Source organism: Hypanus sabinus, chromosome 6, assembly GCF_030144855.1.
Source record: "Hypanus sabinus isolate sHypSab1 chromosome 6, sHypSab1.hap1, whole genome shotgun sequence".
Taxonomy (NCBI): domain Eukaryota; kingdom Metazoa; phylum Chordata; class Chondrichthyes; order Myliobatiformes; family Dasyatidae; genus Hypanus; species Hypanus sabinus.
In genome coordinates this window covers 11,611,574-11,624,596 of record NC_082711.1, presented here as the reverse complement: position 1 = coordinate 11,624,596, position 13,023 = coordinate 11,611,574, and the positions used below count along the sequence as shown (strand labels likewise).

The following is a 13,023-nucleotide window of genomic DNA, read 5'->3' as shown; positions in this document are numbered from 1 at the left end:
TGGACAGGCAGGCAGCACCTTACTTCCCAGGGTGGGAATGGTTAATATGAGGGAGCATAACTTTAAGATGATTGGTGGAAAGTAGGGAGGGATGTCAGAGGTGGGTTTTTTACACAGAGAGCGGTGGGTGCTTGGAAAGTCCTGTCAGGGGTGGTGGGAGAAGCAGAGACATTCGGTGCTGCGTGTGCAGGAAGTGTTAGATTGAGCTTGAAGTGGGTTAAATGGTCAGCACAATATAGTGGGCTGAAGGGCCTGAATGGTGCTGTACTATCGAGAGCCAAGCCCTTCATTCATCATGTTTCCAAAGCGCCTCAGCCACTCCTTCAGACCACCCTCTATGTGAAGAAGTTGCCCCCCCCCCCGTTTCTATTAAACCCTTCTCCTCTTACCCTCTTACCTTATAACTATGCTCTCCTGTGCTTGATTCCCTTTACCCTGAGAGAATAAAAGTCTATCTATGCCCCTCCTAGATTTAAACGCCTCAACAAGGTCACCCCTCAGTCTACTACCTGCTCAACCTCGCTCCTTCAAGTCAGGACAACTTCCTTGTAAATCTCTGCTCTTTTTCCACCTTAAAGTCAAAGTCGAGTTTAACAGCAACTGCACAAGTGCTGTCCGTGTGTGTACAATGTAAAACCGACTAGCAGCAGCAACAGGCTCACAGCATTGGCTAAGCAGCACTCGCCAGAAAAACAAAGGAGCAGAATTAGGCCGTTCGGCCCATCAAGTCTGTTCCACATTTCTTCGTGGCTGATTTATCATCCCTCTCAACCCCTCTCCCCATAACCAACGACACCCTGACTAATCAAGAACCTATCAACCCTCATTTTAAATATAAACATTGGAAAAGACATAAATGATACACAATTTTTACAAGAAAAAAGCACAATGGTATGACGTCCATTGTAGTGCAAAGTGATTATAGTGTTGCGGTGCCGTTTGGTCCGAGGACTGACTGTACGCTTGTTCCTGACTCTACCGGACTTCCTTACCCAGTCGTCAACCACTCCTTCTCAGCCTGCCGACGCTGAATCTGCTGCTGTGGGGCTTTGGGCTCCTTACACAACGGCATCTTTCCAATATCAGGGCAACCAAGACTGAACCCAATACCGCAGTCCAAATGCTGCCTAGCTGAAAGTCAATGCACCAGTAAGGACCCCACCACCCTCTTCTCATTGCTACCCTCAGGTAGGAGGTACAGGAGCCTGAGGGCACACACTCAGCGATTCGGGAACAGCTTCTTCCCCTCTGCCATCCGATTCCTGAATGGACATGGAACCCGTGAACACTACCTCACGACTTCTCTCTTTTTGCACTGCTTCCTTAATCTGATTTTTATACAGAATTCTCATTGCAATATCTGATAATTAAAACTATACATTGCACCGTACTGCTGGCACAACACAACAAATATCACGACGTAAGCCAGTGATAAGAAACCAAACTCTAATTGTGCTATTACAGTGCGACATCAACGTTGACTTACACACAAGCCCCACACGGGGAAGCAGCCGCTCCGCGGTGAGATGGTGGTCTCTGGCCAAGCCCCTGGGGGTGGGAGGGAGCCACGTCTCCTACAGTCAAGGGGCCAGGCAGCATCACCACCGGCTGACAGAAGCCCCGTCTCGGGGAAAGCAAAGATTTCAAACAAACAACAGCCAAGGGTAAACTAACTCCTGGATCTGCAAGCCCCACCTCCTCGGTCACTAAGAGACACATCCTGGAGAGCGGGAGGGAGGGCCCCTCCCTTCCCTCTCTCCCTTCCCTCTCTCCCTCCGGTGGTCCGTGGGACCGTGTTCAGTCTCCCAGCTCCGTGTGCAGAGCCTAGAGCGGCCCTCTGTATTCACTCACTCTCTCACACTCCCACATTTTCAATCACTGACACTCACAGACAGGCAGAGTACACACAGACACACACGCACAGAGCACATACAGACACACAGAGTACACACAGACACACACGCACAGAGCACATACACACACAGAGTACACACAGACACACACGCACAGAGCACATACAGACACACACAGAGTACACACAGACACACACAGAGTACACACAGACACACACAGAGTGCACGCAGACACACACAGAGTACACACAGACATACACGTACAGAGCACATACAGAGTACACACAGACACACACAGAGTACACACAGACACACACAGACTACACACAGACACACACGCACAGAGTACATACAGACACACACAGACTACACACAGACACACACGCACAGACACACAGAGTACACACAGACACACAGAGTACACACAGACACACACACAGAGTACACACAGCCACACACGCACAGAGTACATACAGAAACACACAGACTACACACAGACACACACGCACAGAGCACATACAGACACACACAGAGTACACACAGACACACACGCACAGACACACACAGAGTACACACAGACACACATGCACAGAGCACATACAGACACACACAGACTACACACAGACGCACAGCGCACATACAGACACACACAGAGTACACACAGACACACACACAGAGTACACACAGCCACACACGCACAGAGTACATACAGACACACACGCACAGAGCACATACAGACACACACAGAGTACACACAGACACACGCACAGAATACATACAGACACACACAGAGTACACACAGACACACACAGAGTACACACAGACACACACGCACAGAGTACACACAGACTACACACAGACGCACAGAGCACATACAGACACACACAGAGTACACACAGACACACACAGAGTACACACAGCCACACACGCACAGAGTACATACAGACACACACGCACAGAGCACATACAGACACACACAGAGTACACACAGACACACGCACAGAGTACATACAGACACACACGCACAGAGCACATACAGACACACACAGAGTACACACAGACACACACACAGAGCACATACAGACACACACAGAGTACACACAGACACACACACAGAGTACACACAGCCACACACGCACAGAGTACATACAGACACACACAGACTACACACAGACACACACGCACAGAGTACATACAGACACACACAGAGTACACACAGAAACACACGCACAGACACACAGAGTACACACAGACACACACAGAGTACATACAGACACACACAGAGTACACACAGACACACACGCACAGACTACATACACACACGCAGAGTACACACAGACACACACGCACAGAGTACACACAGACTACACACAGACATGCACAGAGTACACACATTTGAGGATACACATTCAAAGATATAGTACATAACAAGAACTCACTTGCAGAGATACACACACACACACACACACACACACACACAGTTGCAGAAACACACTAACCGACAGGAGCTTCTGTGGATGTGAACGGGACACCCTTATGGTATGTTCCCTCCCAGATGCCAGGATTAGGGACATCTCAGATCATGTCCACAGCATTTTAGAGGGAGAGAGAGAGCAGCCAGATGTCTTGGTACATATTGGTACCAATGACAAAGGAAAGGAAAACAAAGAGGTCCTGAAAAGAGAATTGAGAGAGCTAGGTAGAAAATTGAGAAGCAGGACCTCCCGGGTAGTAAATTTCTGGATTGTTGCCTGTGCCACGCACCTGTGAAGGTAGAAACAGGATGATATGGCAGATAAATGAGCGAGAAGCTGGTTCAGGGGGCAGGGCTTCAGGTTCTTGGATCACTGGGATCTCTTCTGGGGGAGGTATGATCTGTACAAAAGTGACGGGATGCACCTGAACCCGAGGGGGACCAATATTCTTGTGGGTAGATATGTTAGAGCTGTTGGGGAGGTTTTGAACTAATTTAGCAGGGGGTGTGGGAACCGAAGGGACTCAGGATAGGACAGATGGTAAAAAAAGTAAAGATAGCGTGCAGTCAGACTGTCAGGAAGGGCAGGGAGGTGATAGGATTTAGTTGCAGCCCACAGGCTGAGTATCAAAACATTCGGGATGCAGAGTCAGAAAGGATAGCAAATACGGTACTCAAGGTGTTATATCTAAATGCGCGTAGTATAAGAAATAAGGTGGATGATCTTGTTGCACTATTACAGATTGCCAGGTATGATGTGGCCATCACTGAATCGTGTTGTAGCTGGGAGCTGAATGTCCTTTATTACACGTTATACCGGAGGGATAGGAAGGTAGGCAGAGGGGGTGGGGTGGCTCTACTGGTAAAGAATGGCATCAAGTCAGTAGAAAGATGTGACATAGGATCAGGAGATGTTGAATCCTTGCGGGTTGAGTTAAGAAACTGCAAGAGTAAAAGGATATTGATGACAGTTATATACAGGCCTCCCAACAGTGGCTGGGATGTGGACCACAGATTACAACAGGAAATAGAAAAGGTGTGTCAAAAGGGCAACGTTATGGTAGTCATGGAGATTTCAGCATGCAGGTTGGTAATGGATCTCAAGAGAGTGAGTTTGTTGAATGCCTAAGAGATGGCTTTTTAGAGCAGTTTGTCGTTGAGCCCGTGAGGGGATCAGCTGTACTGGATTGGGTGTTATGTAATGAGCCAGAGGTGATTAGGGAGCTTAAGGTAAAAGAACCTTTAGTAACCAGTGGTGACAATATGATTGAGTTTATCTTGAAATTTGATGGGGAGAAAGTAAAGTCTGATGTAGCAGAATTTCAGTGGAGTAAGGGAAATTACAGTGGTATGAGAGAGGAGCTGGCCAAAGTAAATTGGAAGGAGCTGCTGGCAGGGATGTCAGCAGAGCAGCAATGGTGTGAGTTTCTGGGGAAAATGGGGAAGGTGCAGGACATGTGTATCCCAAAAATGAAGAAATACTCCAATGGTAAAATAGTACAACTGTGGCTGACAGGGGAAGTCAAAGCTAATGTAAAAGCAAAAGAGAGGGCATACAACAAAGCAAAAGTTAGTGGGAAGATAGAGGATTGGGAAGTTTTTAAAAACATACAGAGAGCAACTAAAACAATCATTAGAAGGGGAAATATGAAAGCAAGCTAGCAAATAATATCAAATTGGATAGTAAAAGTTTTTTCAAGTATGTTAAAAGAGAAATGAGAGTGGATATAGGACCACTAGAAAATGAGTCATGAAAAGTATTAACGGGGCAAGGAGATGGCTGCTGAATTAAATGAGTATTTTGCGTCAGTCTTCACTGTGGAAGACACTAGCAGTGTGCCTGATGTTGTCGTGTGTGAAGGAAGAGAAGTGAGTGCAGTTACTATTACATGAGAGAAGGTGCTCAAAAAGCTGAAAGACCTAAAGGTACATAAGTCACCCGGACCAGATGAACTGCGCCCTAGGATTCTGAAAGAGGGAGCATTAGAATTGTGGTGGCATTAGAAATGATCTTTCAAAAATCACTAGACTCTGGCATGGTGCCAGAGGAATAGAAAATTGCAAATGTTACTCCACATTTTCCCAACCACTGAGGTCAGAAAATCCGGCCTGACGAACCTGTTGGAATTCTTTGAGGAGATTACAAGTAGGATAGATAAAGGGATTGCAGCAGATGTTGTATATTTGGACTTTCAGAAGGCCTTTGACAAGGTGCCACACATGAGGCTGCTTACCATGTTAAGAGCCCATGGAATTACAGGAAAGTTACTAACGTGGTTAAAGCGCTGGCTGATTGGTGGGAGGCAGCGAGTGTGAAAGAAGGATCCTTTTCTGATTGGCTGCTGGTGAACAGTGGTGTTCTGCAGGGGTCAGTGTCGTACCACTTCTTTTTGTGCTGTATATCAATGATTTAGATTATGTTTGTTGCCAGGTTTGCAGATGATACGAAGATTGGTGGAGGGGCAGGTAGTGTTGAGAAAACAGGTAGGATGCAGAAGGACTTAGACAGTTTAGGAAAATGGGCAAGAAATTGGCAAATGAAATACAATGTTGGAAAATGCATGGTCATCTCTTTGGTAGTAGAAATAAATGTACAGACTACTTTCTAAACGGGGAGAAAATCCAAAAATTTGAGATGGAAAGGGACTTGGGAGTCCTTGTGCAGAACACCCTGAAGGTTAACTTGCAGGTCGAGTCAGTGGTGAGCAAGGCAAATATCATGTTAATATTCATTTCAAGAGGTCTAGAATACAAGAGCAAGGATGTGATGCTGAGGCTTTATAAGACACTGGCGAGGCCTCACCTTGAGTATTGTGAACAGTTTTGGGCCCCTCATCTTAGAAAAGATGTGCTGGCATTGGAGAGGGTCCAGAGGAGGTTCACAAGGATGATTCCAGGATTGAAAGGGTTATCATATGAGAAACGTTTAATGGCTTTGGGTCTGTACTCACTGGAATTCAGAAGGATGGGGGTGGGGGGATCTCATTGAAACCTTTGGAACACTGAAAAGCCTAGACAGAGTAGATGTGAAAAGAATATTTCCCATGGTGGGGGAGTCTAGGACAAGAGGACACAGCCTCAGGATAGAGGGGTGCCCTTTCAAAACAGAGATGCGGAGGAATTTCTTTAGCCAAAGGGTGGTGAATTTGTGGAATTTGTTGCCACAGGCAGCTGTGGAGGCCAGGTCACTGGGTGTATTTAAGGCAGAGATTGGTTGGACACGGCATCAAAGGTCACGGGGAGAAGGCCGGGAACTGGGGTTGAGGAGGAGATAGAAAATGATTGAATGGTGGAGCAGATTCAATGGGCCAGATGGCCTAATTCTGCTCCTGTGTCTTATGGTCTTACACGCATTCATATACACGAATAATCATACTAAATACTCACAGACACACTCACTCACAAACAGACACTCTCAGACTCCCAGAGACATACTCATTCCCACTCAGACCCACACCCTCACAGTCACACTCAGCCACACAGCTGGCTGTCCAGACCTGCTACGCCCTGCACTGGCTACAGAGTCCTGGTAAATGGCTGATTTCACTTGACAGCATCGGTCTGAAAGGGAAGATCCCCATTTAGACTGGGTGCTGGAGCCAAGGGAAGGGACGGCCAGAGGAAATACACTGCAAAACTTGTCTGAATACTGTCCGTACCGATCGTTTCATCCCAGGTACAGTCTGCACCGATCGTTGATGCCAAATACTGTCCGTGCAGATTGTTTCGTCCTGGATACAGTCCATGATGATCAGTTCATCCGGAATACTGTCCATGTCAATTGTTTCATCCGGAATACTGTCCGTGCCAATTGTTTCATCCTGAATACTGTCCATGCTGATCATTTCATCTTGGATACGGTCCGTACTGATGGTTTCATCCCAAGTATTGTCCATGCCAATTGTTTCATCTGGAATACTGCCCATGCCAATTGTTTCATCTGGAATACTGTCTGTACTGATCGTTTCATCAGGAATACTGTTCGTGCCAATTGTTTCATCCGGAATACTGTCCATGCCAATTGTTTCATCTGGAATACTGTCCGTACTGATCGTTTCATCCGGAATACTGTCCATGCCAATTGTTTCATCTGGAATACTGTCCGTACTGATCGTTTCATCCGGAATACTGTCCGTACTGATCGTTTCATCCGGAATACTGTCCGTGCCAATTGTTTCATCCAGAATACTGTCCATGCTGATCGTTTCATCCGGAAATACTGTCCGTGCCAATTGTTTCATCCGGAAATACTGTCCGTACTGATCATTTCATCCGGAATACTGTCTGTGCCGATCGTTTCGTCTCGGATCGTTTCATTATAATTGTACATCTTGATTATTTAGAGACACAGCACAGGATGGGCCTTTCGGGCCCAATGAGTCACACTGCCCAGCAGCCCAACTACTTAACCCCGGCCTAATCACGGGACAATTCACAATGACCAATTAACCTACAGACCAGTACGTCTTCAGACGGTGGGAAGAAACCGGATCACCCAGTCACGGGGAGCACTTCCTTACAGAGGACGCTGGGATTGAACTCCAAACTTTGCCCTCCGAGCTGCAATAGGGTCGCGCTAAACTGAGCACCTAATTACAGAATGCAGGTTAGAGTGTAACAGTTACAGGTGGCCATCACACTGTAGACTGTGAGGTCAAGTGTCCAACATATTGTACCAGGGAACCGTTCAATTCTCTTGTAATGGCAGGGTAGAAGCTGTCCTTGAACCTGGTGGAACGTGCTTTCAGGCTTCTGTACCTCCTGCCTGGGGGAGAGGACAGAGTGTCCGGGTGGGTGGGGTCTGTGATTTACCGAGGCAGCGAGAGGTACAGACAGAGACCACGGAGGGAAGGCTGGTTTCCGTGATGTGCTGAACTCTGCACAACTCTCTGGTTTCTTGTGGTTGTGGGTACAGTAGCGAGCGAGCCGGCGTGCATCCGGACAGAATGCTTTCTATGGTGTAGGGCAGGGGTCAGCAACCTTTACCACTGAAAGAGCCACTTGGACCCGTTTCCCACAGAAAAGAAAACACTGGGAGCCGCAAAACCCGTTTGACATTTAAAATGAAATAACACTGCATACAACGTTTTTTTGCCTTTATGCTATGTATAAACAAACTATAATGTGTTGCATTTATGAAATTGATGAACTCCTGCAGAGAAAACGAAATTACATTTCTGCATGCAACAAAAACATTTTGAACTCCGAAAAAAAGACGTTGGGTTGAAAGTTACTTTTAAGTAAAATACTCAATGTCTATTTGAGTCCTTCTTGTATTTATGAAAAACGCCGAACTTAAATTTTCCGCCAGCAGCAAACCAAAAATAACGTCAGCCAGCTGTCATCCTGAAAAATAAAAGGACTATTTCACTGAACAATGAAAAAATATGAATATAAGTAAAATAATAGGCAATTAAAATATTTATCATACTTGGTTAATGGGATTTCTGGTCCTGGACCTCAGCGCACAGCGTCTGCACATCAGGGCTGTATGACGTCACCTTCATCTTTACACAGGATCGCAAGCTGTCATCTGTGAGGCATGCGCGATGTTTGTTTTTAATAAAGTTCATGTTGGAGAACACCTGCTCACATACATATGTGGATCCAAAGATCGACAGGACTCCAAGCGCATACTTTTTCATGTTTACATAAATGTCGGGCATAGCATTCCATGTTTCGAACACAAGTTTGTCCGGTTTTGGAAGGTTTTCAATATCACTCCATTTGTGATTCTGAGCAAGAACGGCCTTCTGACGGGCAACATCTTCAAGGTCTGCTGTCAAGCGTCTAAACTTGGACACCCATATGTCTTTGTCGGCTATGTCGGCCAGTTCCATCTCAAGATCAGGTTGACTCACACCTGCCAATGCAGTCGTATTCAGTAGGGAAGGATCGATGCTTAAGGGAGTGACCGGGAAGGATAATGTGTTTTTTTCCTCTCTGAACTCACAGAAGCATTTCCCAAACGATGTTTGCATTGCGATGATTGCAGAATGTAAATACTCCGAAATTATCATGTCGTGACCTTGTTTGAACTCTCTCAAATTGGGGAAGTGAGACAAAGTGCCTTTCTGTAAATCTCTGGCAAGCACTGTCAACTTGCGCTCGAATGCCAAAACATCCTCCAACATGTGTAGGGCTGTACGTCCTTTCCCCTGAAGAGCTGTGTTCAGCGTGTTCAGGTGCGCTGTCATGTCTACCATGAAGTGTAGCTTTTCCAGCCACTCTGGCTGTTCCAGCTCAGGAAAGGTGAGTCCTTTGCTGCCCAGGAAAGTTTTCACTTCTTCCAGACACGCGACAAAGCGTTTCAGCACCTCCCCTTTGGACAGCCACCGGACTTTGTTGTGCAGCAGGAGATCAGAATATGCGCTTTCCAGCTCGTCCAGTAACAAACGGAATTGACGGTGATTTAAACTTTTTGCCATTATTTTATTGACAATCTGAATGACAACATCCATTACTTCTGTGCATTCCGGAGGAAATGTTTGAGCGCACAGTGCCTCTTGGTGCAAGATGCAGTGAAAAGTCAGCAGCTTTCTGTCCAGCGACTTCTGCAGTAAAGCCACAAATCCCTTGTGCGTTCCCGTCATATTCGGTGCCCCATCAGTAGCTACTGACACCAGATGGGTGGTCTTTATTCCTTTGGCTCTTAAACAATTCAAGACAGCCTCACAGATGTCCTCCCCCCGTGTTTGGTCTTTTAGAGGTATCAACTCAATCAGTTCTTCCTGTGGCCCGGCAGAGTTTACATACCGGCAGAACAACGCTATTTGTTCAATATCACCTTTGTCTTTAGACTCGTCACAGGCAATCGAGTAGGCCACAGCTGAATTGATGTCTTTAATTTGCTGTCTTGTGATGTCTTCTGCCATTTTTATGGTTCTGTCTTGTGATGTCTTCTGCCATTTTTATGGTTCTGTCTTTGACAGTCTTTGCAGAGAGGGGCATATCCCTGATTTTCTGCACAATTTCACTCTTGTTTTTAAAGTCCGTGAATAGATGTTCTGAAATCTTAATGAAAGATTCTTTTATATATTCACCATCTGTAAACTGCTTCCCGTGCCTGACTATTTCCTGAGCGGCAATATAACTGGCGTATGTCGTTGATTTTCCTGACTTCATCCATTTCTGGAAATGATTTTTGCTCAGATCAACCTTCCGCATCAGTTCCGAAACGGCTTTTTTTCTCTCATCTCCATCCGGATATTTTTGAGCAAAGGCTGCGTGTTTACTCTGGAAATGCCTTGCGACATTTGACTTTTTGTTGTTTGCTAGTTTCTCATTGCATATTAAGCATACCGGTAAACCAGTCTCGTCAACAGTGAAAGCAAATGAATCTGTCCACGTATCATTAAACGTTCTGTTTTCTTCAGTCACTTTTCTTTTTTTAGAATTCTCCATAGTTGGCTTACCTTGGATCGAAAAATTAAAGAAATCGCGCACTGGCGGGTGTCAGGTATTGGCAGTGGTGACGTATATTAATAGCGATAAAAACACGTTGTAGCGGTGTGCTCACGCAGTCAGTAAACTGCAGTCGAATAACTTTATTCGAACTAAACAGCCTTGCTTTTAAGCCTCCCTCAACCCAGCCCCCATGGACGCAGATGCTGCAAAAGACGCGTACTCACAAACCACCGTAGGCTATCTCCCTTAGCCGGAATGCTGGCTAATTGTGAGCCGTTTCGGATGTGCCAGGAAATGTGTCGCCACACTTAGATTGTACAAGATCACCATAATCTTCAAATTTAGAATTACATTTCAAAAGCTAACAAACTAACATAAAATACATTTTAATTAAATACTGACCAATTATTTCCCAAAGCCACAGGGAGCCGCAGCACAGAGGTGAAAGAGCCACAAATGGCTCGGGAGCCGCAGGTTGCCGACCCCCGGTGTAGGGGAACCTACAGTACTGTGCAAAATCTTAGGCACATATACATCGCTAGGGTGCCTAAGACTGATGCACAGTGCTGCTTTTGTCAGTGTGGAGTGGACAGCAAGTTTGTAAATTTACTGGGAGCAAACGATGTTGGAAGTGGCTTGGGTGGGGCACTGGGGGAGGGGTGTGGGAGAGAGACAGGGTGTGGCGTGGATGCAGAGACACCAGGCAAGGCCATTTGATTCCAAACAATTACAGAATATCTCTCTGGTGCTCTCCACTCCCTCCCCTCTCCCTTCCCCTTTTCCAACCATGATCCCCCTCTCCCTGCCCCCTTCCCACTCTCAGTCCACCACAGAGACCCATATCAGAATCAGGTTTATCATCACTCACACAGGTCATGAATTTTGTTTTTTTTTTGTGGCAGCAGCACAGTGCAAAAATTAAGATTACTACAGTACTGTGTAAAAGTCCACTGCACCCCAGCTATGTACGGTATACGTGCCTCAGACGGTACTGTAATCCCTGTAGTTATGGACTCTTCTACCCTGGGTACAGCAATTCGAGTGTGCAGTAACATTTAAAGCTGTAGAGAGCAGTGAACTCAGCCTAATACATTACAGACACATCCTTCCCCAGCGTCGGGAGTACCTATAGGAATGGCCATCATTAAAGAACCTTACCGTCGCAGCCACACCATCTTCTCGCAGCCTGAAATCCCGCACCACCAGGTTCACAAACAGCTACTTCCCTTCAACCGATCGGCAAACCCTAACGCTTCCTCAGTATAGTAACGCTCTGACCACTTTGCACTACAAACAAATTTTTGTTTTAATGATGTTCTTCCTTATTTCTTGCATCCCAGATCATCCGGGAGGCAGAGCAATTGATAGAAGCGACTTTTGAACAGCTGGTTACACCCAGAGGGCAGAATTTGGGGAGTAGATGGGTGAACACTGAGAGAGGTAAAGGAGAAGGAAGTCAGTGCAGGGTGGCCATTCCCCTCAGCAGCATGCATACCCCTTCGGATACTGATGAGGGGGGGTGACCTATCTGGGCAGGGCAGCAGCAGCCAGGCCAGTAGCACTGCGGTCGGCTCTGAGCCGAAGAAGGAAGTGTGAAGTCAGGTGGAGCAATTGTCATAGGGGACTCGACAGTGATGGGGACAGATAGGAGATTCTGCAGCAGCTAAAGAGACTCCAGGATAGTGTGTTGCCTCCCTGGTGTTAGGGTTCAGAACGTCTCTGAGTGGTTGCAGAATATTCTGGAAGGGGTGGGTGAGCAGCTGGAGGTGGTGGTACAGGTTGGTACCAGGGACATAGGCAGGAGGGGGGTAGAGGTCCTGCATGGTAAGTTCAGGGAGTTGGGAAGGAGGCCGAGGAGCAGGACCTCCAAGGTGGTCACCTCCGGATCACTCCCAGCGCCACGAGCAGGGGAAGGTCAGAACAGGAAGATAGCGCCGGTGAATGAGTGGCTGAGGAGATGGTGCGGTGGGGGGGGGCAGGGTTTCAAGTTCTAGGATCATTGGAAACTTTTCTGGGGAAGGGGTGACCTGTACAAGTGGGACGGGTTGCACCTGAACTGGAGAGGAACCAATATCCTGGGAGGGAGGGTTGTTAATGCTATGGGGAGGGTTTAAACTGAAGTGAAGAGGCAGAGGATGGGGCAGTTGGCTCACAAGTAAAGACAGCTTGTAGGGAGTTTGTGAGGAAGGACAGGCAGATGATAGAGCAAAGATGAACTCAGCCTGACGGTTTGAGATGTGTCCATTTTAATGTAAGGAGTTCATAAACAAGGCAGATGAGCTGAGACCG

General features: G+C 46.8%; 1 protein-coding gene across 4 annotated transcripts in view; it reads right to left on the bottom strand.

Moving 5' to 3' along the window:
* Window positions 1–13,023, bottom strand: part of vill (villin-like) — a 117,937-nt gene that overhangs the window by 80,294 nt on the left and 24,620 nt on the right. Inside the window, exon 1 of one of the 4 annotated variants that reach the window (XM_059971710.1) lies at window positions 11,893–11,912. The exons of 2 other annotated variants lie outside the window; for them this stretch is intronic. The gene's annotated coding sequence lies outside the window, so the exon portion shown is untranslated. Of the gene's footprint in view, window positions 1–1,486; window positions 1,674–11,892; window positions 11,913–13,023 lie in introns of those variants that run through there. One more of the 4 variants, XM_059971708.1, reaches the window with a different exon arrangement.